The following is a 7,016-nucleotide window of genomic DNA, read 5'->3' on the forward strand; positions in this document are numbered from 1 at the left end:
CGTTTCATTTGTAGCAGTGTTGTTTATCATTCATATTATAACACAACTCTTAAAAAGAGAAATAATTCTGTTGTACAGTTGAGTGATGGAACATTCTGTGAAATTATGACCCTGGTTGCTTTCACCTGAGGATAGGGCCTCTTCTGTATCCACCACAAACAGATTCTGTGTTTTAGTAAAAGAGCTTGCGAAGAGTGGAGGAAAGGTTTGTAGAGATATTCAGCTAAATATATCCTCTACATTTATAAATGAAGTATCACACCAATAAGGTATTTGCTGTGCATCCTCAATCACTCAAACATAAATGTGTAATGGTTTGGCCCAAGGACTGTTACGAAACAGGACTCAAGACAGGAAGTAAGTGCAGGAGTACAGTCTTTATTTGCCACTTAAGTCAACACACGAGGAGGCGGGAAACCAGGTCTAAACATAAAACTCGAACTCAAGCAAAGAACATGAAACCTAAACAGGGTGTGGAAACTCTACCACATTTAACTAACTTGAACAGTTCTACTTTAACTAGAAATGAGGCAGGAAACACTCTTCTAATTATAGCATGAACACATCATTTAACTAGGGCATGACATAGACACTCTTAATTATGGCATGGCATAAACACTCTTAACAATGACATGGCGTGAACACTCTTGACTAAGGCATGGCATAACCACTGTTACCTATGACATGGCATAAACAGTCTTGACTAGGCTTAGCATAAACACTCTTAATTATGACATGGCGTGAACACTCCTAACTAGGACATGGCATAAACTAAGGAACAGGAAAACAGACAGAGCATGGCAACATCACAACCTGGCACCATTATTCATTCCATTTTCTTATCTGTTAGTCCTCTCTCTACTTTACTTTACTGCTGCGCGATGTGCGCAGCAACACGAGGGGTTTAAATAACCAGTCACCCTACTCTTAATTGCCGACAGCTGGCAACACTTGACACAGTCTTAATGTCCATGCGCATTTCAAGCACTTGCGCACTCTGAAGCAACTCGTGAACGTTGTTCCACATCACCATCTGCCGGCGAGATCGTGACAAGGACAAAAAGTGACAAATGTTCCACTTCCAAACAACGTCGAAAGGGACTAAAAACTGATTCCCGGGGAGCTACTTCTATAGCTTTACAGATATCAAGGCCAAACCAACTTCCACATGTCTGTCCTATACCCATGAAGTGCTGACAACAATTTTTTTAACTGTACATATGTTGTCCAGTTATTGTTTTTCAGTAAGCCTGCTTTATTTCGGCATAAAAAAAATAATAATGAAAATGTTAAAATTTTTTGAACACTGATAATGATTCTAATGTGTTAATGCACACTTCACTGAGTGTACTTATTTTATATTTGCTTGAAATATAGCCAGCGTATACTTGTCTGCTGTACTCTGGTTGAACTGCCACTTGTGAAATCATAATCTAGTAGCTGCCACTTTCTGTTCAGTCGAACACTCACATTTTCTTGTGTGTACCTATAGTTTTTAAGTGTGCTGTTGCTGTATTGTTTAGCATGGATTTGTGCGTACGACTGTAACATGATACTTTTCTGCCAGTATAAACTTATTAAGCATACTTACACTTAAATCACAATTATAAGTGTAGTGTAACCAGCTACTCAAAGACTGGCCACTATTATAGGTAACCACAGATTCCCATGACAGTAATGAGTAGTCAAGGTATCTAGATGTTCAGAATTTGTCCAGATCAGAAGATCATAGGTTCACTCACTGAAGCCAAAAGTTGGATTACGACAGTGAAATAACAACACAAGGCACAGAGATTAGTTTAACTGCATATATTAAATGCAATGCACAATAAGAACAAGTGCAATGGCAAAGTAATAAAATGGAAAAGTGGGATCCCAAAGATACAAAAGAAGAATATCAAAATAATAAAAGCTCAGTACAGTTGTGAGTGCACTCAAATTAGACTAGACCCGGGTCTGTTAAAATAAGAGTTCACAGTCCATCGATTGCACCGATATTGGATTAATGCAAGGTGGGTGTGTTCCTCCAGGGAAAGCAAGTGTCAGTGTGCACACAGTTCTACCTGACCCCTTGGGCCAAGGGGAAATAGATCAAGGCTCTCTGGCTCACTGTCTCTAGGTTGTAACCTCCTAGCTACAACCAGGCTCTATATCAATTGGGGTTGGCTCGCCATCCAGTACTGTAACAGTTTCTCCAACGATCTCCAGAATCTCCACCGCTGGTCCGGACTCCACCAGTAACCGCGATCACTCAACATCTGAATCCAACAATAAAACCTGACCTATATGGAATAGGTCAACATAAAATTACCCCACAGCTAACACCATTGACATTGCTGTCATCGGCTAAGGCTAGTATCAAGAAACTCAATAAACACATTCAAAATACACTTAATAACCCTAAATGCATGAACAAAGTGCACGAAAACCAGCTCTCCGTTAGCATTCACTAATATAAGTGTCTCAACAGGCCGCTGGGCCTCAAAGGCGCAACAGTTAATACACACAATTTAACACTCGACGTAAAACACAGTTACAAAACATATAACAACGGAGCTACTCCGCTCACCAGCGGTATCAGTCCAGAATACCATGAAATATCCTGTTTAACCATTAAATACAATTCTAGTATGTTAACAGGGATAATACACTTTAGCCGTTAGTTTACATTTAGCTTACAGCAGCACAGGGCGCGGTTGCTAGCACTGTTTACATTGAGGTCAATGGGCATAAAATGGCGGACATTAGCATATAGGTTAGTGGAACATAAACTCACCAGTGCAATGGAACGGTACGTTAGCTTGAGTATGCCCTCCAAATTAGACTCTCTTGTGGTATCCCACACTGTTAGTAGTTTACACCCGTAATAGAAAGTAAGTATCAATATACCGCTACAATGATTCAGTTGACATTGGCATCACTTCCCATCTCCCTCGCTAGCATGAATGGCTGAGAGGCAGGCCTAACCATTTTATTGGCAGGGATGTAGTAACACTCAACCTTACAGGCTAATGTTCAAATAACAATATGCCCTCTTATTGGATGATATCAAGGTTTACAAAAAACTCCTTTTTAGTTCACAAGCGATCTTTTCAGCATAATGCGCTTTTATATAGTTATCACATAAAATGTACAATCACTTGTACATAAACATATTTATTTCATATTTATTTCTCTCAGGATTTATTTATTTATTTATTTTACTTAGTGCCTATTTATTTCACTCAAAACTTATTTATTTATTTTACCTATTGCCTATTTTACCTCTGGGTTACACCCTCCCCCCTTGAATTCATTGACGTTCTCATGGATGGGTGTGGCTGCTTGGAAACAACTTTGGAAGAATAAAAGGGCCCCAAGTAGGGTTCAGTATTTCTAGTCTCTTGTAGGGCATCTGTGAAGGCTAAACTCAAGCCGTGGAACAGAGACTGCACAATAGATATCAAGGGCCCTCCCGGCCGAGTGTACTGTAGTCTCTCTGGGGGAACTCTGTGTCTTTCTGAACGTCTAGGAACATCCATTCCATCAGGTTCAGCATGTTCTGCTGCCCTGGAATCTGTGCTATGATAAGTCACCTGTTCAGCTTCCTTTTCCATTCCAGGCTCATTCTCCGTTACAGGTAAGTCATTTCCAGGTCCAGTAAGTCATTCTCTTCATTCCCCGGGGAATCAGCAGTGGGTCCGGCTTCATCCACTGGAGCAACCTCAGATGGAGTATCCTCAACCGGTGAGTTTTCAGGTAAGTTATTTGCATCTACTGGGCTATCTACTGGTAAGTCAGCGTCACTCACTGAATAGTCAACAGGCAAATTAACACCACCCACAGGCTTATCAACATGTGGGTTTATGTTAGGAACATGTCCAGGTCTGGGAATCTCATACATTTTAGTTAATTTGTATGGCTCTCTTGTAGGTGGGGCTGAGGACAAGTTAACAATAATATCATTCTCCGTGTCAGAGTAGGCAAGCATATCTTCCTCAGGGTCAGGATCCTTAGACTGTCTTGTCCAGGGTCTCCATGGTTTTGGTTGTACCAGCTGGTCTGCCTCTGTAGTAGCTGCGAGAAAACCACAAGGGAGTAGAAGGTCACGATGGACTGTTCAGAAGGGACCTTCTTTGTTTTCTGGACGGATGGTATACACGGGGAGAATCCCTGCTTGCTTCACTACTACATGGATATCTGTCTCCCACTTATCGGCAAGTTTGTGTTTATCTCTGAGGCGAACTGCTCTGACTAACACTCGGTCCCCAACCTCCAGAACAGAAGGAGTGACATGCTGGTCAAATCTGGCTTTGTTCTTGTCCAGTATTTTCTTAGAATTTTGGGACGCTATCTTCCAAGTGTGACTACAATTTCTGAACATACTGTGAGTGCATTTTGTTGTCACCACCTTTTAAAGGTAAGCCAAATGCTAAGTCGACCGGTAGTCTTGGTTGACGGCCGAACATTAACTCATAGGGTGAGAACCCTGTCACATCATTCTTTGTGCAGTTATATGCATGCACCAAAGGTTTGACAAATTTATGCCACCATGTCTTGTCTTTTGCTGCCAATGTACTGAGCATGCTCAGAAGCATTTGGTTGAAACACTCTACGGGGTTACCATGGGGATGGTAGGGTGTGGTACGGACTTTGTTTATGCCCATTATCTTACACAGCTCTTTGATGATATGTGATTCAAAGTCAGGACTTTGGTCACTGTACAAGCGTTCTGGAATGCCATAATGCACTACGAAGTTGTCCCATAGACATCTTGCAACAGTTTGGGCTTTCTAGTTTGACGTTGGCACAGCAATGGCATACTTAGTAAAATGATCGGTCAAGACAAGCACATCCTTGGTGTTACTTATGTCTGGCTAAATAGACAAGAAGTCCATGCACAGGAGTTCAAGTGGTCTGGTAGTTTTGATATTCATGAACGGAGCTGCCCGTTCCGGAGCTATCTTACTCCTAACACATCTGTCACAAGTCTTGATGTGTCTCTCCATGCCAGCAGCCATCCTCGGCCAGTAAAACCGAGTTCTGATAAGATCAAGAGTACGCTCGGTACCAAGATGACCCATGTCATCATGCAGACTTTGCAAAACAACAGGCCTGGACAGCTCGGGGAGAACAAGTTGGTAAGTCTTTTGAGCGCCTTCATGTCGGGGTCTGTAGAGAATCTGATCATGCAGTTCAAGATGACTCAACTCTCTGAGTAGCAAATGGATGTCAGGAAACTCCATCCGGACTGTAGGAGGTAGCTTCTCGCCAGTTTCAAGTTGAGCTATCACTTCTCTGAAACATGGGTCAACATGCTGTTGATCTCTAATTTGCTCTGCCGACAGAGAAGGAACTATAGGCAGACCGCCGCACTGATCTCTGTTCACGAACCCTTCAAGTAAGGCTTCAGCAGATATCGCTAATGACTGCACCAATGTCAAGACAGCATCACTATCAGGGTCATCATCTGCTGGTTTGCAAACCAGATGTTTCTCACAGATGGCACTCATGACATCTGGATGAAGGCGGGTTTCTGATTCACTCAAGTGAGTTTGTGTAAATTGGTGGATGCGATCTTGCTCTTTTTGGGATATGATGTCTGTGATAAGCCCTCTATGTCTTCACCTGGAAAGACCGTCTGCATCCGACTTTAACTTCCCTGCCCGATACTGAAACCTGAAGTTGAAGATGGATAGGGCTGCAAGCCACCTGGCATCCATCTGCACTGTGGTCAATATGTATGTCAGGGGGTTACTGTCAGTGACGACAGTGAACTGGGTACCATACAAGTAGTTACTGAATTTCTCAGTCACAGCCCACTTCAAGGCAAGGAACTCTAGATTGTGGGCTGGGTAACATGACTCACTTCTGGACAAGCCCCTACTAGGATAAGCAATTATTCTCATTTGACCTTGTTGTTCTTGATATAGGGCTGCCCCTAATCCTGTTGTACTAGAGTCAGTATGGAGAGTGTACTGCAACTCAGGGTCAGCAAAGCCCAACACGGGAGCAGTAGTGAGCTTCTCTATGATTATCTTAACAGCATGCTCACATTCAGGTGTCCAGCACTTACCGAATGGTTTCTTGGGATCATGGTATTACTGAGGCTTTGTCCTAGGTTTAGTACTCTTGTGCAGAGGTGGATAACCTGCGGTAAGGTCAGTAAGATGCTTACAATGCTTGAATAGTCTTTAATGACGTGTCTATAATACCCTGATGTGCAGAGGAAAGTCCTTAGCGATTTTAGGTCAAGAGGTACTGGCCAGGTTTTAAGGGCTTCCACCTTGTCAGGGTCTGTTTCTACCCCATTCTGAGACACTATATGGCCTAAGTATCTCACTGAGGTCTGAAAAAATGTGCATTTCTCTGGTGAAAGTTTCAGCCCTTACTCTTTCAAGCTGTTCAAGACCTTCATTAACCTAGTCTCATGTTCTTCGAGCGTCTTGGAGAACAGGATGATATCATCAAGGAAACAATGACCTCTTTAAGATTCATGTCTCCCATGCACTTTTCTATAAGCCGCTGGAAGGTGCTTGGGGCGTTTCTAATACCTTGCGGCATACGATTGAACTCCCAGAATCCGATGGGGCAGACGAAAGCGATCTTAGGTTTGTCTGATTCTTTGACCTCAATCTGGTAATAGCCAGACTTTAGATCAACAACTGAGAACCATCTGGATCCGTTCAAGGTGGGAAATGTCTCTTCCAGATTTGGGAGCGCGTAAGCATCCTTAATAGTCTGGAGGTTAAGTTTCCTCTAATCAATACAGAGACGGACGTCCCCATTCCTTTTCCTCACTACCATGATAGGAGAAGAGAAGGGTGAAGAGGTCTCACGAATAACTCCAGCTTGTTGTAGCTCTAGCAGGTGCTTACGAACTGCCTCCAGGTCGTTAGGATGGATGGGTCCAGCTCGGTGTTTGAAGGGTGTCTTATCGGAAAGTTTAATCTGGTGTCTCACTTTATCAGTCCTCCCAACGTCAAGGTCATTCTGTGCAAAGACCTCGGGCATGCTGTGGAACCTCTGCACGATTC

This window comes from Ictalurus furcatus, chromosome 27, assembly GCF_023375685.1.
Source record: "Ictalurus furcatus strain D&B chromosome 27, Billie_1.0, whole genome shotgun sequence".
NCBI lineage: Eukaryota > Metazoa > Chordata > Actinopteri > Siluriformes > Ictaluridae > Ictalurus > Ictalurus furcatus.